At 50.7% G+C, this 26661-nt stretch overlaps 1 long non-coding RNA gene across 1 annotated transcript in view; it reads right to left on the bottom strand.

Moving 5' to 3' along the window:
- Positions 1-14126: 14126 nt before the first annotated feature.
- The window catches only part of LOC141974335 (uncharacterized), a 75919-nt gene continuing 63384 nt past the window's right edge, over positions 14127-26661 (bottom strand). The window contains exon 3 of the long non-coding RNA XR_012635734.1: positions 14127-14769. This is a non-coding gene — a long non-coding RNA (uncharacterized LOC141974335). The remainder of the gene's footprint in view (positions 14770-26661) is intronic.

Below are 26661 nucleotides of genomic sequence, written 5' to 3'. Positions count from 1 at the left end.
AGAACCTCTTATGGCTTTTTATGTCCCATTCATTATGCGCCTAAGCCTTTCTGATTCCACCCCTACAAGCATACACATGCTACATGCTTGTGCTACGAGGGATGGAAAGTAGGGCAGAAGGGTGTAGGAGGGGGACACAACCAGAAAGCAGGCCAGGTAAAGCCTGCTTAGAGGAAAGGGTAAAGAATGTGCAGGAAGCAAATAGGAGCCAAGTTCTTCTTCGTTATTAGAGAGAGAGATCATCACTCAGGCTGTGCCCCTGGTGTTCTAAAGACACTTCGCCAGCAGTTTCCACCCCTCTGGGGCCTAGTCTCCCTACATGATACAAGTGATGCCCACTGGAGTCAGAGAATCACTGGTATCCTGAAGTGGGAGAACAGGGCCCTGGGAGAGCAGCGAATCTCCTCGCAGGCACCATGCTGTGTGCTCACAGAAGGGAGAGGCTGGTCCTGTGTGCTGGGCTCTTGGGGGTCTATTTCTAGCAGGTCTATTTGCAATCAGGGCTGTCGATGAGCTGAGCCAAACCCCACTGCAATCCATGGAACCGTCTATGCTGAGCCAGTCTCTCCTTGCACTAGTTCACTGCTACTTTGTGTCCCAAGCCAAAACCCTTCACCTATTGGTGTCATGAGACTTCAGGGCAGGGGGTGTCTCTTGTCTGTGCGTGTGCAGTGCCCCACACAACAGGGTCCCATCCTGAGCGGGGCCTGTGGACCCCATCCATACATAAACATTCTCAATAATAATGACAAGGAGTGGAGGGAGCATCTGTCCTTTTAAGCTGGGAGGGGCAGGGATTCCTAGAATTGCCACAGTGGCTAGGCGGCTGGAGGGCCAGGGCTCTGCCGGCTCTTCTCTCCAGGCACTCTGTTCTCCCAGAGCTCTGGGGGTCAGGTTTTTTTTTCTTTTTTTTTTTTTCACCTTGGCACTAGGATGAATTTATCCTTTCTGATAGATTGCTGAGCACCGGAGGTGCCGAGAGCCGCGCTGGAGAGGCAGGTGCCGAGAGCCGCGCTGGAGAGGCAGGAGAAGCTGCTTTCTCCTTAGTGCTTCTGTAGCAGTGTGACTTCATGATAAAAGCTGAATAAATTGAAAGGCACAGTTTTCATTCCGTTGGTAATTAACTCCTGCCGCTGTGTTCCCTCCTAATTGTCTCTATTACTCCAGATAAAACTGAGATCAATAGGAACCAGAGTCTCTCGGCTGGGAAAGTCACAGTTAATTAATTATCGCTCTCTTGTTTGCACTCCCATCTGCTGCTGATCAAACAAGACGGGGGCTCCTCACTCCCGGGCCAGGCCCCTCTCACCTTTCACAGTGCAGCAGGCTGCGGCCCAGCATAAGGCATTAGAAGGAGCAGACCTGGGACGTCCCCTCTCTCATTGCATTCTTAGGTGGCGCTCCATTGCCATGCCTCGGAGCATCAGCTTCCCCCAGTCCCATTGAGAGGGGCGGGATGCAGAGAGATTTACAGACACTGGCTTTTCCTCCTAAAATACTCCATTTATTGGCCAAGTTTTTCTGTGTCAAGCAAAGTATCTGTGCCCCTCTCTAAAGCTCTGAGCTGTGCCCCTCTGTATAAGGTGCTGGGCTATTCCCTCTCACCGTAAGGCTCTGTGCTAGGCCACCCTCTGTGTCCTGGGTGCAGACAGACCCAGCACTTACAGACCTGGATTTTGTGCTGCACCAGCTGAGCCGTAAAGCTCCAGCTGTGTTCACGCTCCGTAAGGCTCTGGGTCATGTGCCCTAGCACCACAGGACTCTGCTTTGCTCTTTCTGAACTTCCGTATTATCCACCTCTCCCCTTTGTGCCAGGCTCCAGCTCTTATCAGGCTCCCTGTGATGCTTCTCTTGCTAGAGGGGGGCATGTGTCTGCTGCAGGCTGAGGCCTCCCAGGTCCACTGCTATAAAAGACTTACTGCAGAAGGGCTTAGTGGAACTGCAGTGTTCTCCTGTGAAGAATCCCTCTTTATGGCTCCAGCCAGGGCTGGGGGAGAAAGGGAACCCCACTTAAATGGGTTTTCCTTCCAAGATCCCCTCCAGGTCTTTGGCATGCTCCCGGCTATGCAGAGTCCTGGGTGTCCCTTCTCTCGGTGCTGTCTGTCTCCACTGCCAACTATTCTCTGTATCCTTTTAATAATTCAGATCCCTCCTCCTAGCATTTACCCGCCCTGGAACCTGCTGTGTGCAGACTTCCCCGCTGTGTGCAAGGAACAGATACCCACATGAAACAAACACTGTGCAAGACGAAAGGGCTGCTGCAGCCACACGCCCAGGGTGTCTTAACACAACAGTGCCCAGAGCTGAGCCGGGCTAGTGGGGACTAAAAGCCAGCGCCAACAGCAGGCAGAACGGTGTCCCTGGGGGAATAATGTTGGCCTCAGTCCACTCCCTAGCTGAAGAGTTCACGTCACAGCAAACCTGCCACAGCAGCATGTACCCACCCTCGTCAGCAGGTGGGCAGCCAGTCTGGGATTCGAATGGACCACGGCATTTGACGAACCCCTTGCCCTAGCCTGAGCTGTGTAGAAAAGCTCTATGGCTGGGTGGGGGGAGACGGCCTGGCACTTTCACCAGCACTCAACTCAGCCTGGGTCTGCTCCAGCTGCTGCAAACATCCCCTGCTAACTGGGCATGCTGGGAGGCGTCACAGGGCTGTCAGCACAGCACTCCCGTGTCTGCAGCACGGTGCCCGTCTGTGTGGAATAGCCCAGGGGACACTAGGCTAGGCAGTGTTAAGGTTCGGGGAAGATGGGGGAGTGTAAAGGGCAGTACTGCAGAGGTTGTGGGACTCTGCAGCCCACCTGCCTAGGGCCTGAGAATGCCAAGCCTCCTCACTGCCAGTGTCAACCCAGGACAGACAGAGTGAGGGCTAAGAGTGAACAAAATCTGAAAGGTCTAGAGAGAAACAGCTGGGGCCCCAAAGCTACTCCCCCCCTCGCTGTGACACGCTCCAGCCCTATTTAATGCCTGTTGGGGGCTGTGGACCCAGATTAGACTCAACTGATTTTAAAGGAATTTTTTCATATTTCCCTCCTCCTGGAGACGATTGTGTGTGACCATGGCTGGTTTTCTCAGGCCATGGCCACTCACAGGACTCACTCCGGGCAGGCTGTGTCAGGGCTGCTGGCACTTGGTAACTTTATGTATGTGTTTATTTCAGTGCATACACATCTGTAGGCAGAAGCGTTCACCCCATATGCCAGGCAAGTTGTGGCACTTTGCAAACACATAGATAGGAACAGAATGCTCCAGTGCCCCCCGCGTGCCCAGACATGAACATATATCATAACCCAGCAGCCAAAAGGAGACTTTTGCTCTTCATCATCTCTCACCAGTGTCTGCCCCATTCCTTGCTGCTGGGTGATGCTTCTAGTCCAGCTGGTGGCTGTAATGACCCTGCTGGCTGTGTTACAGATCTGCTCACACCACCATCTGTTCTTTGAAGAATGGCATCTTCTCTTTCTCTCCTGTGTTAATAGAGACCTGGCATGTCTCAGGTGTCTCCAGTAAATCTCAGTAATTTCTGCAATGCTTCCAACTGGCTGCTTGCAGAACATATGCTCCTGACTCTGCTGTAGGATAATTCTCAAGGTAGTTCCTTATCCCATTTATATTCCCTTTGCAGGCCAGATCTCGGCAGTTTTGACATCCTTTCTGGATTCTGGGCAGTGCTGAAGGAGGGTTTTAAAAAAACATTCCAGGTGCCTTGTGCTCCATTCCTGCATGCTCCTTTTCTCTCCCTTCTATATTGCTGCTCTCACAGCCCTGGCTAAGTCCCCTGGTAAATGGTCACTAGTCTGTTGTAACTGGACCCAAACCTTGGATCCCACATGCTTTCAAGCCAGCTGGTTCTGAAAGGTGCTCGTCCAGTCACTGTTTCTAGCTCTGGGCCTCTAGGCAAACTCCTGGGTGCAGATCCTCATTCTAGCACCATCCCTTGGGATGTGGGATTCCTCAGTCCAACTGCCTTAGGCCCAGAAACCAGTGCTGAGTCCTCCCAAGCTTCCCCAGTCACTGATGCATGTTCCCCCAGAGTCCACCTCCATGAGAGTGCCGGTTATAGTTACCTCTGCGCGGGTCACCTGGCAGGTAAACTAATGCATGCAGGGTTTGCGCAGGAGTTTCTAAAACCAGGGTAACTTTATTTTCCTAGCACATGAGTTACTGATCTTTAGACAGCCCAACCAAAGCCTGTAGGCTCTCACTTCCCTAGTCTGTGCTCACTGCTTCTGGTGAATCCCTTGGCTCAGTCCATGTGCCAAGCGGGCAGGTCCCTCTTACCCTTGGACTCCTACATTCCTGGTGTCAGGCAATGGTTGGTTGTGGACAGAGCAGGAGATTGCACAAACACTGCCTGTAGGCTCCTGACCCCTCTGTCATGTGACTCCTGACCTGCTTCAGAACCCCAGTCAGTGGGTAGAGTCCCAGCCCCAACCTCGAGGTCCAAACTTGGAGAACCGGTTCCCTTCAGCCTGGTCATTTCCCGTACCAAACCCACTGTCCTAGGGTGGACCCCTCTGGTAGGAGAACAATCACAGTCAAAGACTCCTGGTGCAGCATTACAAGAAGCTGCCCGGGCCTGGTCCTTGACATCTTCAGGCAGTTACAATTATAGCCTCACAATGTAAGTCACATTCTTCAAGCTGGTGGTTACTGTGTCGAGTGAAGGTCCCGATTTTACAACAGCCTTGTGTGGACACGTACCAATGTGTCCTGGATGGGACTTAAGGAGCTCAGTTTATGCAGCCTATTGAGGAGGAAGCTGAGAGGTGGCATGATCATGGGGTCTAGTTACTTATTCCAGGACAACAGATCTCAGAGTGATGGGCTTTCAGCCTTGCTGACAAAGGCATAACAAGATCCAGTGGCTGGAAGTTTGTTAGACAAATTCAACCTTGAAATAAGACTCAATTTCCTAACAGTGAGGGTGATTAAACACTGGATGGAACACCTTCCCAGGGCAGATGGTGGACTCACCATTGTTAGGAGTCTTTGGATTAGATATCTTACCCCAGCTTCTGAGAGCAATTCTTTGGTCTGTGTGCGGGGCGGAAGAAGGTATCCCAGACTGCTGCGCTGGGCATCGCAACATGGGGAGTAGATGGCCAGCCCTCTGTGGAGAAAGAGGTGGTTAGGGACTATTTAGAAAAGCTGGACGTGCACAAGTCCATGGGGCCGGACGAGTTGCATCCGAGAGTGCTAAAGGAATTGGCGGATGTGATTGCAGAGCCATTGGCCATTATCTTTGAAAACTCGTGGCGAACGGGGGAAGTCCCAGATGACTGGAAAAAGGCTAATGTAGTGCCAATCTTTAAAAAAGGGAAGAAGGAGGATCCTGGGAACTACAGGCCAGTCAGCCTCACCTCAGTCCCCGGAAAAATCATGGAGCAGGTCCTCAAGGAATCTATCCTGAAGCACTTACACGAGAGGAAAGTGATCAGGAACAGTCAGCATGGATTCACCAAGGGAAGGTCATGCCTGACTAATCTAATCGCCTTCTATGATGAGATTACTGGTTCTGTGGATGAAGGGAAAGCAGTGGATTTATTGTTTCTTGACTTTAGCAAAGCTTTTGACACGGTCTCCCACAGTATTCTTGTCAGCAAGTTAAAGAAGTATGGGCTGGATGAATGTACTATAAGGTGGGTAGAAAGTTGGCTAGATTGTCGGGCTCAACGGGTAGTGATCAATGGCTCCATGTCTAGTTGGCAGCCGGTGTCAAGTGGAGTGCCCCAGGGGTCGGTCCTGGGGCCGGTTTTGTTCAATATCTTCATAAATGATCTGGAGGATGGTGTGGATTGCACTCTCAGCAAATTTGCAGATGATACTAAACTGGGAGGAGTGGTAGATATGCTGGAGGGAGAGATAGGATACAGAGGGACCTAGACAAATTGGAGGATTGGGCCAAAGAAACCTGATGAGGTTCAATAAGGATAAGTGCAGGGTCCTCCACTTAGGACGGAAGAACCCAATGCACAGCTACAGACTAGGGACCGAATGGCTAGGCAGCAGTTCTGCGGAAAAGGACCTAGGGGTTACAGTGGACGAGAAGCTGGATATGAGTCAGCAGTGTGCCCTTGTTGCCAAGAAGGCTGTCAAGGTCCCTCCCCCACTCTGAACTCTAGGGTACAGATGTGGGAACCTGCATGAAAAACCTCCTAAGCTTATCTTTACCAGCTTAGGTCAAAATTTTCCCAAGGTACAAAATATTCCACCCTTTTGTCCTTGGATTGGCCGCTACCACCACCAAACAAATACTGGTTACTGGGGAAGAGCTGTTTGGACACGTCTTTCCCCCCAAAATACTTCCCAAAAACCTTGCACCCCACTTCCTGGACAAGGTTTGGTAAAAAGCCTCACCAATTTGCATAGGTGACTACAGACCCAGACCCTTGGATCTTAAGAACAATGAACAATCCTCCCAACACTTGCACCCCCCCCTTTCCAGGGAAATGTTGGATAAAAAGCCTCACCAATTTGCATAGGTGACCACAGACCCAAACCCTTGGATCTGAGAACAATGAAAAAGCATTCAGTTTTCTTACAAAAAGACTTTTAATAGAAATAGAAGTAAATAGAAATAAAAAAAAATCCCCCCTGTAAAGTCAGGATGGTAGATACCTTACAGGATAATTAGATTCAAAACATAGAGAACCCCTCTAGGCAAAAACCTTAAGTTACAAAAAAGATACACAGACAGAAATAGGTATTCTATTCAGCACAATTCTTTTCTCAGCCATTTAAAGAAATCATAATCTAACACATACCTAGCTAGATTACTTACTAAAAGTTCTAAGGCTTCATTCCTCGTCTATCTCCGGCAAAGACAAAATATAGACAGACACACAAACCCTTTGTTTCTCTCCCTCCTACCAGCTTTTGAAAGTATCTTGTCTCCTCATTGGTCATTTTGGTCAGGTGCCAGCGAGGTTACCTTTAGCTTCTTAACCCTTTACAGGTGAGAGGAGATTTCCTCTGGCCAGGAGGGATTTTAAAGGGGTTTACCCTTCCCTTTATATTTATGACAAAGGCCAATGGCATTTTGGGATGTATAAGTAGGGGCATAGCGAGCAGATCGAGGGACGTGATCGTTCCCCTCTATTTGACATTGGTGAGGCCTCATCTGGAGTACTGTGTCCAGTTTTGTGCCCCACACTACAAGAAGGATGTGGATAAATTGGAGAGAGTCCAGCGAAGGGCAACAAAAATGATTAGGGGTCTGGAACACATGACTTATGAGGAGAGGCTGAGGGAACTGGGATTGTTTAGTCTGCGGAAGAGAAGAATGAGGGGGGATTTGATAGCTGCTTTCAACTACCTGAGAGGTGATTCCAGAGAGGATGGTTCTAGACTATTCTCAGTGGTAGAAGAGGACAGGACAAGGAGTAATGGTCTCAAGTTGCAGTGGGGGAGGTTTAGGTTGGATATTAGGAAAAACTTTTTCACCAGGAGGGTGGTGAAACACTGGAATGCGTTACCTAGGGAGGTGGTAGAATCTCCTTCCTTGGAAGTTTTTAAGGTCAGGCTTGACAAAGCCTTGGCTGGGATGATTTGATTGGGGATTGGTCCTGCTTTGAGCAGGGGGTTGGACTAGATGACCTCCTGAGGTCCCTTCCAACCCTGATATTCTATGATTCTATGATTCTATGATCAGGCTGTATGGTGCTGGTGGTCCCCTCTGGTCTTGATATCTATGAATCGATGAGACCCCTCTTCATCCACTTCCTTCATGGGCAATGGGGAGAACTGCATTGCCCTCAGCTCATCACACTTGCAGCTCTGCATTAAAATAATGCCTGGAATCAAATCTCACGTTTCACGGCTGCAGGGGTCAGGAAGGAATTTTTGCACAATTGGCCAGATGTGTTGGCCAGATGTGTGGTTTTTTTCACCTTCCCCTGAAGCATCAGAGATTGGTCACAGCTGGAGACAGGACACTGGATGGAGTGGACTTGTGCTTTGAGGTGGTACAGAGGATCCTCTTTCTTAAATGCCAGCTGTGGGGCTTGCCCATATGCTCAGGGTCTAATTGATCACCAGAATTGATGTCACAAAGGAACTTTTCCCCAGGTCAGATTGGCAGGGTTCTTAGGGGTTTTTCACCTTCCTCTGCAGCATGGATGTGAATTGCCTGCTGGGATCATCTCGGCATGTCTCACCTCATCAGGCACCTCGGTTTCTTCTGTTCTCTGCCTGTGGCCCACAACCGTTTAGTCTTCTGAGGACTGAAATGCTTTATTTCAGAGTAGCAGCCCTGTTAGTCTATATCCGCAAAAAGAAAAGGAGGACTTTTGGCACCTTAGAGACTAACAAATTTATTTGAGCATAAGCTTTTGTGAGCTACAGCTCACTGTAGCTCACGAAAGCTTATGCTCTAATAAATTTGTTAGTCTCTAAGGTGCAACAAGCACTCCTGTTCTTTTTATGAAATGCTTTAGTGTAACTAAAGTCTTTGTGCTGAATGTAAGGGTATCCAGATGAAAGTTAATGGCCTGTGTTGTACAGGAGGTCAGACTAGAGGGTCTAACACTCCTTCTGGCCTTCAGCTCTATGTAACTATGAAACTTAAGACAACCAAACCTCTGTCAGCATCTCCCCATTGATCTGTGTTTGCTTTTGGCTTTGGTTTGGTATCTTGGAGCAAATGCAACTGGCTGTCCTTCCTGTATAAGGACCTCTAGACCTTCAAAACATGCATCTGCTGAGAGTAGAACTGGGTAGAAAATAGTTTTCCCGTACCATGAGAATTTGTGAGATTTCAAATTTCCCATCCTGAATCAAGACAAAAAGTTGAAATTACGACAATTTTCACAAACAGAAAACGACACAAACATTTTGGTCTGGGTCAATCAAAAGGTTTCATTTTGATAATTTTACAATGTGTTTTGAATTCAGACTTGTAAACATTTTTTTAAAATAAATTAACTTCAATTTAACAACAAAAAATAATTTTAACTGAAAAACTGAACTTTTTAGTTTTGAAAAAGTTGGACAATTTTGAAACTTTCTTTCCCAATTTTTTTCTAACTGGAGAAGTCACAGAAACTGGCCTTCTCCTGTGAACGGTGTAAGTTAGTTTCAACTAACTGACATTTTCCAATGAAAAAAACATTTTGTTGAAAAATTCCTGACCTGCTCTGCGAGGCAGAGGCCTGTTGATCAGCGATTTTAGCTGCTCAGATGCCGATTTCTTTCTGCCTTCCCTATGCCAGGCTATGTCATTTTCCTGTAGGCCCCAGAAGGGTTGATGGACCGCAGGTAGACTTGGAATACACCGTCCCAGATAGATAAATTACATCTCAGCAGAGCTGCATTACATTGTGCAGCTATTGCTTTTATTGTAGCTAGAACAATTTGTCCAACATGTTAGACTCAGCCTGGGGCTGGTTATGTTCGGATCTAAGGTATCTTGCTCTCTGTGAATCCTGTCCACATTTTCATCTTGTTCTTTAAGCTACCTCATCACCTCAGGACTTTGGGATTCCCTGTAGACTTGGGCAGTTACTCTTTGAAATACCCTGTGAACAGAGTTGATTTTCATAGGTTGAGTGGGACCATTATGATCATCTAGTCTGACTGCCTATATCACACAAGCCAGGGAACTGCCCCACAATCATTCCTAGAGCAGATCTTTTAGGAAAAACACCCAAACTTGATTTAAAATGGTCATTGACTGGGGGATTTCCCTCCTCTGGGTCAGAGAACCAGCACCGCCCCCTCCTCCCATGGTCTGTCATGGGGTGAAGTGGATCCCTGGTGTCTAGATGTGGCTTTCTTCTCATGGCTGGTGAAGTAGGAAGAGAGCCTGAGGCATAAGCCCTTGTATCAGAGGCCTGGTATGAGGCCTGAGGCCTGAACTAAAGTAGTGGTCAAAACTTTGCCGATATGAAACAAAGTCAGGTTGTGAGCAAGAGTCTAGAAGGGGGGAAAATGAAGTTATTCTCTCCTGCTCCTCTTTTGTATCAAAGAGATGCTGGGACTCAAATGCGTCATCGATACGAATGGACGTTTTTCTCTTCTTAACTGGAGGAATAGATATATCATTCTCTACACACATTTTCACACTGTCATTGAAAATAGATTGAAAATATTCTGGGCCACTTCTCATCACAGCCAAAGAGTTACACAAGCTTTTCACCCCTGTCATTGCAGTAAATAAGTTGAGATCTGGAGCTTGAAGAGCCTTACTCACTTTTACCATCACCTGGAGAATAGGGTCCATCATGTGAAGGGCAAAGAGGAACTTGAATGAATTTAGTTCATGGATAAGACCCCTGGCTTTTATTTTAGCGTCAACAAGGCCAGTTGTTTCGATAATCTCTTGTAAAGCTTGTAAAATGATGGAGTAGTTTTGTTTTACAGCAGCCACTGCTTCTGCTTTGCATGCCCATCTTGTGTTTGACAGGGACTTCAAAGTCTTCAACTGGGATCCTACTTCTTGTGAAATCTTCTCCATTACTGCATGTTGCACAGGACTCCCCTGCATGAAGGCATAAAGAGCCTGAATAACACGAAAAAAATCAAAGACAGTTCTGTTTACTTGCAGTGCATGCATCTTCTAGGACGAGGTTCAAACAATGCACATAGCAGTGTACATAGAGTATTTCACTGTTTCTTTCTTTACATTTCATTTGAACTCCCGCAGTACATCCAGACTTAGCTGATGAGCCATCAAAACAGACAGACATCACTGATGACCCGTCAATTTTAAGAATGCCAAGGACGTCATTTAACTGGTCAAAAATAGACTGAGCATCAACAGTTAATAGTCTCTGAACAGACACAAAATGTTCAACTGGACTATGTTTTTCATTGTCAAAATATCGCACCACAATGGACATCTGCTCATGGTGTCCACAGTCAGGAGTGTCGTCGGCAATTATTGAGACCATTTTTCCATTTAGTGAAGGCACAACCTTTTGTTGCACAACATTGTGCAAGGCTACAATTAAATCATTTTGGATGCGATTACTCAGATAGGTAGCGTTTTGAGGAGACAGGTGCACATGCTTTGCCATTACGGGATCATATTTTTGGAGCATATTGACAAGATTTAGAAATAAACCTCTCTCAAAAGTGTCAGCTTTTTCACTGTGACCCCTGAATGGTCTCCCACCTTTTGCCAATCACAGAGCAATGTCAATCAGTCGCTCCATTACATTTCGGTTATGGCACCGTTCTTCTTGTTTAGACAGATAAGCCTGTTTGCCCTCATCCAACAATACATCAGTAGGTTTCCCTTCATTAAAACTTGACCATGAAGAGCAGCTCAACACATGAGATTTTGACAGTTGGTGGTTTTTAAAACGTTCGTTAGCCCTATGCCAGTTTCTGAATCCCTTATCAATAAATGCTGGATAAGTGTGACCTTTGTTTGCTGCATCATTAGAGGAGACGAAACGGCAGTAAAAGCAAAATGCTGCGTCCTTTGATGGGCTATATTCTAACTACCTATACTTTTCATACCAATCGGACTGAAAACTTCTTTGTTTATTCCCTATTTTACTTCTAGGAAACATACTTAATCTAGGTTGATAAGGACCTCTAGATAATCGAGACTGGCGTTCTAATCTATTTTTTGGATATCACAGACCAGGTCATCAGATGGAATGTTTGATGACTTTGAATAGGAACTACACTGACCTGAACTAGGGGTATGTCTACACTACAAAATTAGGTCAAATTTATAGAACTCAGTTTTTAGAAAGCGTTTTTATACAGTCGATTGTGTGTGTCCCCACACAAATGCTCTAAGTGCATTAGTCAGTTGAGTGTGTCCACAGTACTGAGGCAACCATTGACTTCCGGAGCGTTGCCCTATGGATAGCTATCCCACAGTTCCCGCAATCTCTGCTGCCCATTTGAATTCTGTGTAGAAATCTCAGTGCCTGATGGGGCTAAAATATTGTTGCGGGTGGTTCTGGGTACATGTCATCAGGCCCCCCTTCCCTCCCTCCCTCTGTGAAAGCAACGGCAGACAATCGTTTTGCGCCTTTTTTCTTGAGTTACCCATGCAGACGCCATACCACGGCAAGCATGGAGCCCGCTCAGCTCACCGTCACCGTATGTCTCCTGGGTGCTGGCAGACACGGTACTGCATTGCTACACAGCAACAGTTTATTGCCTTTTGGCAGCAGACAGTGCAGTATGACTGGTAGCCGTCGTCAACGTAGTCCAGGATGCTCTTTTAACTGACCTCGATGAGGTCGGGGCGCCTGGGCAAACATGGGAGTGACTCAGCCAGGTCATTTCCCTTTTAAGTGTCATTTCATGATGATTCAGTCCTACCGGCAGTGCACTGTCTTTTAATCAGCAGCCAGCAGAAGAGGATGGCCAGCCGTCATACTGCACCGTCTTCTGCCGAGCACCCAGGAGATGACAATGGCTAGCGGTCATACTGCACAGTCTGCTGCCAGCAAGATGTATAAAGACAGATGAAGTGGATCAAAACAAGAAATAGACCAGATTTGTTTTGTATTCATTTTCTCCTCCCTCCCTCCGTGAAATCTATGGCCTTCTAAACCCAGTTTTGAGTTCTATCCTTGAGGGGGCCATTCTGTTTCTCGCAAAGCCACCCCCTTTGTTGATTTTAATTCCCTGTAAGCCAACCCTGTAAGCCATGTCGTCAGTCACCCCTCCCTCCGTCAGGGCAACGGCAGACAATCATTCCGTACCTTTTTTCTGTGCAGACGCCATACTACGGCAAGCATGGAGCCCGCTCAGCTCACTTTGGCAATTAGGAGCACATTAAACACCACGCGCATTATCCAGCAGTATATGCAGCACCAGAACCTGGCAAAGCGAAACCGGGTGAGTAGGTGACGTCAGTGCGGTGACGAGAGTGATGAGGACATGGACACAGACTTCTCTCAAAGCATGGGCCCTGGCAATGTGGGCATCATGGTGCTAATGGGGCAGGTTCATGCTGTGGAACGCTGATTCTGGGCTCAGGAAACAAGCACAGACTGGTGGGACTGCATAGTGTTGCAGGTCTGGGACGATTCCCAGTGGCTGCAAAACTTTCGCATGCGTAAGGACACTTTCATGGAACTTTGTGACTTGCTTTCCCCTGTCCTGAGGTGCAAGAATACCAAGATGAGAGCAGCCCTCACAGCTGAGAAGCGAGTGGAAATAGCCCTGTGGAAGCTTGCAACGCCAGACAGCTACCGGTCAGTCGGGAATCAATTTGGAGTGGGCAAATCTACTGTTGGGCTGCTGTGATGCAAGTAGCCAACGCAATCAAAGATCTGCTGATATCAAGGGTAGTGACTCTGGGAAATGTGCAGGTCATAGTGGATGGCTTTGCTGCAATGGGATTCCCTAACTGTGGTGGGGCCATAGACGGAACCCATATCCCTATCTTGGCACCGGAGCACCAAGCCGGTGAGTACATAAACCACAAGGGGTACTTTTCAATAGTGCTGCAAGCACTGGTGGATCACAAGGGACGTTTCCCCAACATCAACATGGGATGGCTGGGAAAGGTACATGACGCTCGCATCTTCAGGAACTCTGGTCTGTTTCAAAAGCTGTAGGAAGAGACTTTATTCCCAGACCAGAAAATAACTGTTGGGGATGTTGAAATGCCTATAGTTATCCTTGGGGACCCAGCCTACCCCTTAATGCCATGGCTCAAGAAGCCGTACACAGGCACCCTGGACAGTAGTCAGGAGCTGTTCAACTACAGGCTGAGCAAGTGCAGAATGGCGGTAGAATGTGCATTTGGACGTTTAAAAGCACGGTGGTGAAGTTTACTGACTCGGTTAGACCTCAGCGAAACCAATATTCCCACTGTTATTACTGGTTGCTGTGCGCTCCACAATATCTTTGAGAGTAAGGGGGAGACGTTTATGGTGGGGTGGGAGGTTGAAGCAAATCGCCTGGCTGCTGGTTACGCACAGCCAGACACCAGGGCGGTTAGAAGAGCACAGGAGGGCGCGGTGCGCATGAGAGAAGCTTTGAAAACCAGTTTCATGACTGGCCAGGCTATGGTGTGAAAGTTCTGTTTGTTTTTCCTTGATGAAACCCCCCACCCCTTGCTTCACTCTACTTCCCTGTAAGCTAACCACCCTTCCCTCCTCCCTTCGATCACCACTTGCAGAGGCAATAAAGTCACTGTTGCTTCAAATTCATGCATTCTTTATTCATTCATCACACAAATAGGGGGATAATTACCAAGGTAGCCCAGGAGGGGTGGTGGAGGAGGGAAGGACAAGGCCACACAGCACTTTAAAAGTTTAAAAGTTTAAAACTTATTGAATGCCAGCCTTCTGTTGCTTGGGCAGTGCTCTGGGGTGGAGTGGCTGGGTGGCCGGAGGCCCCCGCACCGCGTTGTTGGGCGTCTGGGTGAGGAGGCTATGGAACTTGGAGAGGAGGGCAGTTGGTTACACAGGGGCTGTAGCGGTGGTCTGTGCTCCTACTGCCTTTTCTGCAGCTCAACCATACGCTGGAGCATATTAGTTTGATCCCCCAGCAGCCTCAGCATTGAATCCTGCCTCCTCTCATCACGCTGCCGCCACCTTTCAGCTTCAGCCCTCTCTTCAGCCCGCCACTTACTCTCTTCAGCCTGCCACCTCTCCTCCCGGTCATTTTGTGCTTTCCTGCACTCTGACATTGTCTGCCTCCACGCATTCATCTGTGCTCTGTCAGTGTGGGAGGACAGCATGAGCTCAGAGAACATTTCATCGCGAGTATGTTTTTTTCGCCTTCTAATCTTTGCTAGCCTCTGGGAAGGAGAAGATCCTGTGATCCTTGAAACACATGCAGCTGGTGGAGAAAAAAAAAGGGACAGTGGTATTTAAAAAGACACTTTCTGTAGAATAATGGGTACACTCTTTCACGGTAAAACTTGCTGTTAACATTACATACATCGCACATGTGCTTTTGTTCCGAGGCCTCCCCCCACCGTGTGGCTAGCCCCCCATCCCACCCCCCCGTGGCTAACAGCGGGGAACATTTCTGTTCAGCTACAGGCTAACAGCCCAGCAGGAATGGGCACCTCTGAATGTCCCCTTAAGAAAAGCACCCTATTTCAACCAGGTGACCATGGGTTATATCTCACTCTCCTGAGGATAACACAGAGAGATAAAGAACGGATGTTGTTTGAACGCCAGCAAACATACACTGCAATGCTTTGTTGTACAATGATTCCCGAGTACGTGTTACTGGCCTGGAGTGGTAAAGTGTCCTACCATGAAGGACGCAATAAGTCTGCCCTCCCCAGAAACCTTTTGCAAAGGCTTTGGGAGTATATCCAGGAGAGCCGCGAATGCCAGGGCAAAGTAATCCTTTCACATGCTTGCTTTTAAACCGTGTATAGTATTTTAAAAGGTACACTCACCGGAGGTCCCTTCTCCACCTGCTGGGTCCAGGAGGCAGCCTTGGGTGGGTTCGGGGGGTACTGGCTCCAGGTCCAGGGTGAGAAACAGTTCCTGGCTGTCAGGAAAACCGGTTTCTCCACTTGCTTGCTGTGAGCTATCTACAACCTCCTCATCATCATCATCTTCTTCGTCCCCAAAACCTGCTTCCGTATTGCCTCCATCTCCATTGAAGGAGTCAAACAACACGGCTGGGGTAGTGGTGGCTGAACCCCCTAAAATGGCATGCAGCTCATCATAGAAGCGGCATGTTTGGGGCTCTGACCCGGAGCGGCTGTTTGCCGCTCTGGTTTTCTGGTAGGCTTGCCTCAGCTCCTTAAGTTTCACGCGGCACTGCTTCGGGTCCCTGTTATGGCCTCTGTCCTTCATGCCCTGGGAGATTTTACAAATGTTTTGGCATTTCGAAAACTGGAACGGAGTTCTGATAGCACAGATTCCTCTCCCCACACAGTGATCAGATCCCGTACCTCCCGTTCAGTCCATGCTGGAGCTCTTTTGCGATTCTGAGACTCCATCATGGTCACCTCTGCTGATGAGCTCTGCATGGTCATCTGCAGCTTGCCACGCTGGCCAAACAGGAAATTGAAATTCAAAAGTTCGCGGGCCTTTTCCTGTCTACCTGGCCAGTGCATCTGAGTTGAGAGTGCTGTCCAGAGCGGTCACAATGGAGCACTCTGGGATAGCTCCCGGAGGCCAGTACTGTCTAATTGTGTCCACAGTACTCCAAATTCGACCCAGCAAAGCTGATTTCAGCGCTAATCCCCTTGTCGGGGGTGGAGTAAGGAAATCGATTTTAAGAACCCTTTAAGTCTAAAAATTCGACCTCAACTCCTAGTGTAGACCAAGGCTAAGAGTCAAAGTCTGTTTCTGTTGGTGATTACTCAGCTTATTGCATGCACTGGAACTGGTACGGCATTATAGATTTAGACTTTAAGGTCAGAAGGGACCATTATGATCATCTAGTCTGACCTCCTGCACAACGCAGGCCACGGAATCTCACCCACCAACTCCTGTAACAAACACCTAACTTATGTCTGAGATATCGAAGTCCTCAAATCATGGTTTAAAGACTTCAAGGTGCAGAGAATCCTCCAGCAAGTGACCCATGCCCCACGCTGCAGAGGAAGGCAAAAACTTCTCCATGTCAGTTCTTAACTGAGGAGTCCGAGGTATTTGGACTACTGTCAGCACATTCATTATAATTCAGTTTGTCTGCTCCTTTTCTTATCTTAACAACGAACGATCCATATTTTAAAATTAAAAGGGGATATCATACGATTGAATTAAGACAAAGCCACGGGCTTGTTATGCTATTTCAATAGAGTACACGCAACAAAGATTACAAACACTGTAGATGCTGCGCTGGGCCCGCCTGACGCGGCCGCTTATATAGGTCAAAGAATTTTCTAGAATAGTAGTCGGAGGGGGAGGGGAGGACCAATGGTAATGTGACACCGCAGTAGTGGGGACGCATGCTGCGAGTGAACGCGGGCTTTCTAGACATTTCTACAGCTATGTTACGCAATTCGGCGCTTATTGCATAATACATCATAATACAACTGGAAAACTAAGCATTTCTGATGGTATCTTCTCGACTGAGCACTGAGTCCCAGTGGGTAGATAGAAAGATTAACCTAAATAAGCTATACAGAAGCCTGTGGAACCCCATAAGATTGGGTCCCTAATCCATGAACTATTAGAACTCATTTACAAAACTTTTCTTAAACATTACATGAATATATCGTCTCATACTATAGAATTAGAATTTTATAATCTCTATTCCATGATGAGATATAATGTATCTTAATTAAAACTATCTTTAGATATGTTTTTTCCTCAAAAATCTAATTTAAATACAAAAATCTGATATTTTTGATTTTTGTTTTAGTCATTGATTTTTATCCACTCGAATAGCTGGGCATGGTGGGGACAGGGGGAAGGATTGGTCCCCAGCTGGAGCAAGGCAGGGGCCAGGGGCAACAGCACAGCGGGGCATAGGGGGGATTGGTCACCAGCTGGAGTGAGGCAGGGGCCAGGGGCAAGAGGAGCACAGTGGGGCATGGGGGGAGGATTAGTCCCTGCTGACTGGAGCAAGGCAGGGGCCGGGAGCAAGGCAGGGGCTGGGGGCAAAAGCACAGCGGGGCGGGAGCTAGGGTTGGTCCCTGGAGCAAGGGAGGGGCTGGGGGTAAACTGCAAGTGCAGCAGGGCTGGGGGGGGGTAAACAGTATCCCCCCCCCACTCCCACCCACATAGAGCGGGTACCTACCTTCTCCCTGGTTCTAGCTCATTTTTTTTGTCTCTCTCCGCACTGAGCTGAGGGTGGGGGTGCACTGAGTACAGGGCTGGGGATGCAGGGTCTGGGAGGGAGTTAGGGTGAAGGAGCAGGCTAGGGTGCAGGGTCTGGCCAGGAGCTAGAATGAGGGAGAGGGCTCAGGGTTGGGGCAGGAGGTTGGAGTGTTTAGCGCTTACCTAGGGCAGCTCCCATTTGGTGCGAGGGGTGCAGGTGGATATGTGGGCAGAAGGGCGCAGGAGTCCCTGTTTGGTGCTCAGGGTGGGGGTAGGGATGTGGGGGGGGTGCAGGAGTCAGGACATGGATGTGCGGGGCTGGGTATGTGTGGAGGTGCAGGAGTCAGGGATGGGGTCGTGGGTGTGGGGGGGTGCAGGAGTCAGGGCAGAGGGCTGGGGTGTGTGTGTGGGTTGCAGAGGTCAGGGCTGGAAAGGTGGGCTGGGGTCGTGCGGGGGCTGCAGGAGTCAGGGCAGGTTGTGGGAGGGGGGTGCAGGAGTCAGGGCTGGGGGCTGGGTGTGTGGGAGGGGGGTGCAGGAGTCAGGGCACGGTGTGTGAGGGGGTGCAGGAGTCAGGGCTGGAGTTGGGGGGTGCAGGAGTCAGGGCAGAGGGCTGGGGTGTGTGTGTGTGGGTTGCAAAGGTCAGGGCTGGGGAGCTGGGCTGGGGTCGTGGGGGGATGCAGGAGTCAGGGTTGGGGGGTGCAGGAGTCAGGGCAGAGGGCTGGGGTGTGTGACGGGGGTGCAGAGGTCAGGGCTGGGGAGGTGGGCTGGGGTCGTGGGGGGGTGCAGGAGTCAGGGTTGGGGGGTGCAGGAGTCAGGGCAGAGGTCTGGGGTGTGTGACGGGGGTGCAGAGGTCAGGGCTGGGGAGGTGGGCTGGGGTCGTGGGGGGGAGCAGGAGTCAGGGCAGAGGGCTGGGGTGTGTGACGGGAGTGCAGAGGTCAGCGCTGGGGAGGTGGGCTGGGGTCGTGGGGGGGTGCAGGAGTCAGGGTTGGGGGGTGCAGGAGTCAGGGCAGAGGGCTGGGGTGTGTGACGGGGTGCAGAGGTCAGGGCTGGGGAGGTGGGCTGGGGTTGTGGGGGGGTGCAGGAGTCAGGGCAGAGGGCTGGGGTGTGTGTGTGGGTTGCAGAGGTCAGGGCTGGGGAGGTGGGCTGGGGTCGTGGGGGGGTGCAGGAGTCAGGGTTGGGGGGTGCAGGAGTCAGGGCAGAGGGCTGGGGTGTGTGACGGGGGTGCAGAGGTCAGCGCTGGGGAGGTGGGCTGAGGTCGTGGGGGTGCTCCCAGCCCCCTGCCCGGAGTGGTTCACATCAGGGGGCTGGAGGGGGGAATATACCCCGATTCCACCCCCTTCCCCAAGGCCCTGCCCCCCACGCCCCCTCTCCCTGCCCGGCAGACCGCGGACCGGGGCCAGGGAGCGGAGGAGGGCCGAGTCCGTGGCGTGCTGGGGGACGAGGCGGGAGCTTGGCTGCCGGCGGCTGCGGAGCAGCAGGACAGAGCCCAGGGCGCAGCCCCGCCAAGCTTCTAGCCCCGCAGGGGAGAGCGAGTCGGAGAAGAGAGGCCAGGCCAGGGCAGGCCAGGCCGGGCTGGGCTCCTGCCCTACCCCGGACTCCCCCGCCCACCATCTCTGGCAGTCCAACCCCCCTTTTCTTTTTTTCTTTTCTTTTCTTTTCTTTTCTGAGCGTGGGGCGGCCCTGATTAGGGTGGGCTTGTGCCTGGGCACACCCGTATGCACGCCTCTGCTGGACATGTGGTTACGGTTAAAGGAGCAGCTAGGGTCTCCACTTGCCATCACTGGGATTCATACATGGGGCAGAGCCTTAGAAGGATCCTAGTAATTCCCTGCAAACCGTCTCCTCTGGAAATGGCTGCAAAATGCTGGGATGGGGGTGGGGATTTCTACCTCCTCCGCCAGCCTTAGCCTGGCATTCCCACCCCTCCCTGTCTAAGGCGCAGGTATCTCCTGGGAAGCAAAAGAGCAGGATCAGAAAGACGCCGGTGGGAGTGGGTCTTTTCCTCTTGGCTAATTGCCTTCCCCACACACACAGCTGGGCAAGACCTGGGCTGCAGGCACTGCACATGTGGGGCTATTTCCCCATGCAGAGAGCCAGGACAAAGGTTAGGTCCCTCGTAACTCCCACTTCAGCAGTAGCTGGAGAGCACACATGGGATTAAGCAGCACACATGTCCCGTGCTGGCCTGTGTGTATGTAAGGGGGTGGGGGTGGATGTCCCCACAAAGGCATTCTCCAAATCAGGACCAGTCTGAAATTCCCCCTTCCATTCTTGTTCATCTCACCGCCCTGCCAGGCTGCAGGCTGTGGCTGACACAGAGATGCTGGGGTAGGTGGGTGGGCCTTTCGTGCCAGCACAGGTTGGGGAATGTCGGCTGGGTGTGGCTCCGCGTGCCAGCTGGGTGTGGCTCCACGTGCCAGCTGGGTGAAGTGCTGGCACTTTTATCCAGAGTGAGACATGTTCAGCCTCCCACTTTCATGCAGTGAGGGAGCTGGCCCAGCCTGTTGGGGACTCCAGGGGAGGGGACTCGACACTGGATGGCACTGGAACAGGGGGGCTCAGAAGGCCATCCCCCCACTTTTTATGGGCCATAAGTGTAACCCTTCTGCCTGTCAGAGTTGGCAGCAACAAGGGCCGGGTTCAATATCTAGGGGATCCATTCCAATAACACAATGCAAACCGGCTCGAGCCCCCACCCAGTGACCTGGGACAAATATATACCACCCCCGCTGGGCGCCTCCAAGAGGCAATACTTCCCCTCTCGCAAGCACATAGTCTGAGTGTAGCAAAAAGCCTTTTAATAACAGAGAGAAACAATGTGGCATTATGTTGGGGAAACACCACCAACAGGATTCATAACACAACCCATGAGCAAAAAAAACCCACCCCAAGCAAATTGGGGCATGCCCTTTCCCTTTGGTTCTTGAGTCCAGCAACCCCAAATCACCCAAAGTCCCAAAAGTCCAATGACCCAAAAGTCTCTGTCCCTGGTCAGGGCAGCCCCAGAGTTCTAAAGTTTATCTGCGGAGCTTTACCTCCCAACCTGGGTGGAGATGGGACGGGGGTAAGGGGCACCTTACATGATCTGAAGCTGACCGCCCCACAGCTCCATAGGCCTTCGCTCCGCTCTGCCAGCCGCCCCACAAACTCCTTCGCTCCACTCCACGGCCCACCAGCAGCTCCCACCGTCCCACAAACTGCTCCACATCCCACCAGCAGCTCCTGCCATCCTATGAACTGCTCCACCAGCCTGTCCACAAGGCACTCCAGCCGTCCCACAAACTGCTCCACTCTATATCTTCAGGCTCCCCCCACTACTTAACACAACGCCCAGTGATTTCAGCTCTTAGTCAGTTCAGCTCTTTGGTGAATTCAGCTTGTAGTAGGGGAGCCTCAGTGCTGATACACCATTAGCCCAAAGCGAGCTCAGCAGCCTGTAACTAGACTTCTAATGAAATCAAAATTAGCTCTGATATGCCACAGTGGAGAGAGGGGGAAGTGCAATTAGCATGTAAGGCCCTCACCAAGAGGCCCACACCACCAAGTATTAATACTTGTCCCCAACCTCTCTCAATTCACAGTTTTGGAACCCGTGACCCTTGCCTAGCGAGTGCCACTTAGTTGATGGTGAGTCCCTCCATCATAACAAAAGGCCAAGTACAGTTCCAAGCACAGTTCCCGTAATCAGGGTAATAACAATTTATTCTTCCTGCCCCAATAACAGAGACACTGGGGATCCCACAGCAGCCAAAGTGACCATTTGGGCAGCTATCGCCTCATTCTAGGTGGGGTGGGTGCACCTATGCAAATGAGATCAGCCCCTGAAGTTCTTTTCCACAACTTGCCACACCTCACCACAGATGTCAGGGTGGAGCTCATCCTGACACTGCTTACATAAGGGTGAGCGAAGGAGGGAAGGGGGTGAAGAGGAGACGAGCGAGTGGGGGGCAGGGTGTTGGGGGGAAGAGGCAGCATGGGGGCAGGGCCTCGGGGGAAGAGGAGACACGGGGATGGGGCTTCAGGAAGAAGGGACAGTGCGAGGGTGGGGCCTCGGGGAGAAAGGGCAATGTGAGAGCGGGGGAGAAGGGGCAGTGCAGGAGGGCAGGGCTGTGGTTCGGGCACTGGTGGCCCCCATTTTTAGGGGGATTTTGCCATTCCTGGATGGTGCTTTTCTCATGGGAACAAATGCAATTGGCAGCCATGGAATTGCTCTTGCCAATTAATAAAACTATCATTGCGCGGTCTCGCTCACACACACACGGTTTCACTGGATCTCCTTTCCCACCACAGATTTCAATGGCAAAGTGGGATCCATCACTGAGGCAACAGGCAGCCCCTCCAGAGACCTAGCGCATGATCATCTGTGGCCTGCCACATTGCATTAGCATTTACATCAACGCACAGTGTGTGCCTGAGGCCGCCAAGTCTGAGTGGCGTCATTTTACATCCATTTTTAACAGGTGTAAATGAAACACCAAGTGCTGGCTGCAGCAACCAGAACAGACTTTGGAGGGAGGAGCACAGGTTGCAGGAAGGGTTTGGAGGAGGGCCTAGGAAGTCGGTCTGTGTGCACACAGCAGGAATGTCAGCCCCAGCTGTGGCACCTCTGTACATAGTTCTCTTGATAAAGAGCCAGTTTAGTTTTACCACCATGGAGTCCTTTCATGTTATTACCCAGAATGTGGTACGTGAAATGCGGCCAGAAGGGGGATCAGGCTTTGTGCAGTGTTTGTAGGCACTGAGGCATTTCCAGAGCATTGGGTCTGTCTAGGCTACAGAGCCGTGTTTCTGAAATACCGTGGGGGAGAAACGCCGTTTGCTGAGTCCTGCTCTGGGGCTTGGCCCATACTGCTGAGCATCTGCGCCAATGAGAAATGCTCCCTGGGGGCAGATCTAGCTCTGGTCAATGCAGACAGGTCTCCATGGCGCCTACTGCTCAAGTGTTCAGCATCGTCTGCTGCAATGTGACAGGGCTGCACCCCTCTCAGGTTGCTTCCCACAGAGCAGCAATCCCATTGCTTTGCGCTGCATTCCCTGTTTCCTAGAGGTCTGCTTTCCTCCATGCCAGAGAGGAACTTTGGCCCCCATGGCACCCGGCCTCTGCCTGGCATTGCACTGGATTCCTCGGAGCTGACAGCCACAGCCTGTCTGCTTCGTGTCCTGTCATGCCACTGCTGCTCTTGCTGCCTTGGGCTGCCCATGGCACTGTAAGGCCGTGAGGGCACTGTAAGGATGAGCCAGAGGGCAGGTTCCTGCCTGTGCCCCTCACCCAGGCTCTAGGCTGGCTCTGACTGAGTCAATGGGAGTTATTCAGACCCTGCGGGGGACCTGGAGCCCCAGCTGTGATTCCTACTAGCAGTGGGTTTTACTGGTAAGGTTTCTCTGTGGCTTATTATAAACCCGGAGGCCCATGTGCTCCAGCACTCTCTGCTGGGGTAAGCTGCATTCCCAGCTCTGGCCTTGGGAAAGGCCTGTAAAATGGAGTAGGGATGAAATCAACCGGGCTCTATAGAAACGTGAAGGGCTTCTATTAAACTCACTCTCCAGCCCTAGGGAAAGTCCTCAACAGTGAGAGCCTTTCCATCGGGCTGTTTTTGAAGTCGTCTTCAGGGATCGTCTGGCAAGGATAGAATCCCGTTAATTCTGTCGGAAGGTTCCCATCCAATGTGGAGCCTACGGCACTTTCCCCCTTGCTCTCTCCCGTGCACATGGGCCCGGCCGTTAGGGCAGAGTCCCTGAGCAGATACAGCGGGTGTGTTTGTGGAAGGGAGCTAAGGGAGCTCGGCCCATGAGCTGGCCTCCTGAAGGGGCTACGCTCCCATGGACAGATTCTGTTCCTGTTGTGGAGTCCCATGATGCACTGCAGCAGCTCAGCCACAGGGAGAGTCTGCTGTGTGTCATCAGCTCTCAGGGAGCCCAGACCGTAGGGAAGAACGGGGGAGGGTGTGAACTACAACTCCCAGGGGGCACCATGGCTCCTCAGGCAGATGCTGAGATCAACCTTGACAAGACATGAAACATTTCAACCCAAGTCGTGAAAAAAATCGTGTCTCCGTGAAAAATTTCAATGAAACTTCATTTCCTGATGGGAAAAAGTTTAATTTGAAATTTGTAGTCAACCAGCCCGATACCATCTCAGCCACTGCAAATCCATTTGTAACCGTCCGTCAAGTGCCCAACGCAACACAATGGGTATCACAAAGACATTTTCCTTTCTGGTAGGAGCTGGGGCTCTTCCCGGGGGTGAACACACACACGGCAATGTTGATCTTACAAGGGCCCTGCCTCTGCTGATGCGAATGGAGACCCTTATCTGCACACACAGTGACTTGCTGAGCCTGCATTGTATTTCCAAGGAGGATGAAGAGAATTTCCCCAGCAAAACAAGTACTTGTTTGTTCACCAATATCCCGACAACTTTGTATGTTGCAAAAGGAGACAGGGCGAGAGGGGAGAGAACTTGAAAAGCAAATGAACTTATGTTTTATGCTTTTTAAGGCTGTCTAATGGAGTACAAAAGTTCATCTGTAATGGGAGGGCAACCCAGAATGCTGAGAGCTGTGCTCTGACACACATAGCGAGCGCACATGCCTTTGAAGTATCTTCTGATTTTTCATTCTGCCTGAAGTAATGTTCGATTTATGCAGCAGATGGGGAATAGTCCCTCGTTCCGTGGCTCTCTTCTCCAGCACTGACTCCGAGAGAAGGCAGCCCGCCTCGTCTGCACGCTTTAGAAGAACTCTTAGACAGACTTGTGGTCTTCAGGGGCCTGAGTCTGTCGTTTGCATATCTTTTTTCTGTTTCACTCAAAAATTACTCTTGAGAAGTCCAACATGTTGTGAGCATCTTCAAAGGAGAAGGTGGGGGGCGGGGGAGTTTGTCTGTGGAGCAAAAGGTGAATCATTTGAATTCGTTTGAAAACAACTTGGCTTGTGTTTGCGGGAAGAACTGGAGGAGGAATGAGACAGAAAGGCCTCCCCGTGACCTCCCTCAAACAAACCAGCTTTGAAGAAGTCACTGAAATGCTTTGTGTGCAAACTTTGTAACTGCAAACCCCACCTTGAGCAGAGCTCCCCCACCTCTTGGGGGACCGGGATGCTCCCCAAAGGGCCTGCGGAGAGAGGAAAGCATTACCGGAGTGAGCTGAAATTAACCAGAGGGACAGCAAGCAGCAGAGATCCAGGGGATCTAAGAGTCTGGCAGATTCGGGTAGCAGCACTGGTGGCTGTGTGGCAGACTACCTGCAAGGAGGGGACCCCAGCTCACAACCGGGGACTCCTGGCTGAGAAAGGAAAGACATCAGCTGAGGCTGAACCGCACCTTTCGTTTTCTGACAAGGGCAAGCGGCAGAGAAGACGACCCAGAGACTGATCCTTTGTTCCAAGCTTCCTTCCATCCAACTTGGGAACTCAATTGGCCTCGTCACCCCCAGCACAGGAAAGTAAATGGCACTGACCTCCTTGCTGCACTGGGGCAGGGAGAGGAAGTGGCCTGCCCAGGACCTTGCGTTGAGTGTTTAGCAGAGCCGGGGAGAGAATGCAGCTCTCCCAGCTCTCAGGTCTGGCACAGCCCACTAACCCCATCCATTCTCTCCCAAGGACTCTGACACTCTCCAGATGGCCCCCTGCGATTTCAGCAATCTCCCATCGGCTGCCTCCTGCCTACAGGCCAAAGCGTCACTCTCCCTCTTGAGGCCATGGGTCTTTGGCGGCTGCATGCACTTGGTCACACCTGAACATTGGCCCTGCCACACAGACATGCCAGGTACTGCACCTGGGCCACCCAGGAGAGCTGCTTCCTTCCCACACACCTGGAATGGCTGCATGGAAGCAGCGAATAGACCCCAGCAAGGACTGTGATTCCAACAGCAGGAGGTCCCCAGGGAAGTACAAACTGAGCTAATTGTATTTTTTCTGAGAGGGGGCTTGCACGTTTCTGGGGGAAGGTCAGATCCCTGGCTGGGAATCTTGATTCCTCTTGGGGCATTTGCTTGTCCTGGGGCTCCATTCAGATTGAAGCTGACAGGTTCAGCATGAGGAGGAAGAGAGCCCAGCGGTGTGCGCTGTCACCAGGAAGGCTGGTGTGTAACATTGCAAATTAACTGCAGTAATTGAAGTTGTGCAAACATAATTTATCCTGGTAGGATTCGCGGCTGCTGCAGACTGCCCTGGATTTGAGCTTTGATGTTTTCCCTGTTGGCCAGATGTGGAACATTTTTTCTTTATGCTCCCACTTAAAGCCATTCTTTTCCAGACAACTTTGCGTTATTCTTTCAGACTGCATGAAAGTTTCCCTGCAATTTGCTGTGTCTGTGGTCACTGATCTCCTTGGACCTTGACTCGTGAGCTCTGAAGCGATTGGCTCTGCCTGTCACCATACTGCCCAGATCCAAGGAAACAAACTCAGCACAAGCCAAGTGTAAACCTGACTCACTTCTGGCTGTCCCCCTGCCTGCTGGACTTGGGCTAGAGCATACAGAATGTGGGTTACACAGTGTACAAGGCTATAACCTTGGGATTCACAGCTACTCACCCCAGAGAGGAAGAATGGTCCAGTGGTTAGGGCAGCAGCCTGCGAATTGGGAGAGTTGGATTCAATGCCCTGTGTGACCTTGGGAAGTTACTTTGGCCCAGATCCACAAAGGGACAGAGGTGTCTATGTATGGACTCTGCTGAACAGCACAAGGTGGAAGAGAGATCCTGGGGAAAGGCTGCCGATCACGTGACGCACAATTGTTCATCGCCACCAATGAACTCCTGTACTCAAGGTATCATCTCAGCCAGAAGAGGGCAGCATCCCAGTGAGACTAAGCGGGACTGTTCTTAATGTTTCCTCTGAATAGTGTGGGGGTGCCTCAGTTTCCCCTGTGCAGTTTGTAAGTATCTAAGTGGTAGGATAAGGGTGTATGATCATTGCAGAACCCTAGAGGGCAGGTGTGTGCAGGGGTCTGGACACAGAAAATGGCCAACACCCTGTTTCCTGGCACCTGATGGCC

This window comes from Natator depressus, chromosome 18, assembly GCF_965152275.1.
Source record: "Natator depressus isolate rNatDep1 chromosome 18, rNatDep2.hap1, whole genome shotgun sequence".
Lineage (NCBI taxonomy): Eukaryota > Metazoa > Chordata > Testudines > Cheloniidae > Natator > Natator depressus.
Note: the sequence above shows the minus strand (reverse complement) of the source record. Positions and strands in the feature narration are given on the sequence as shown.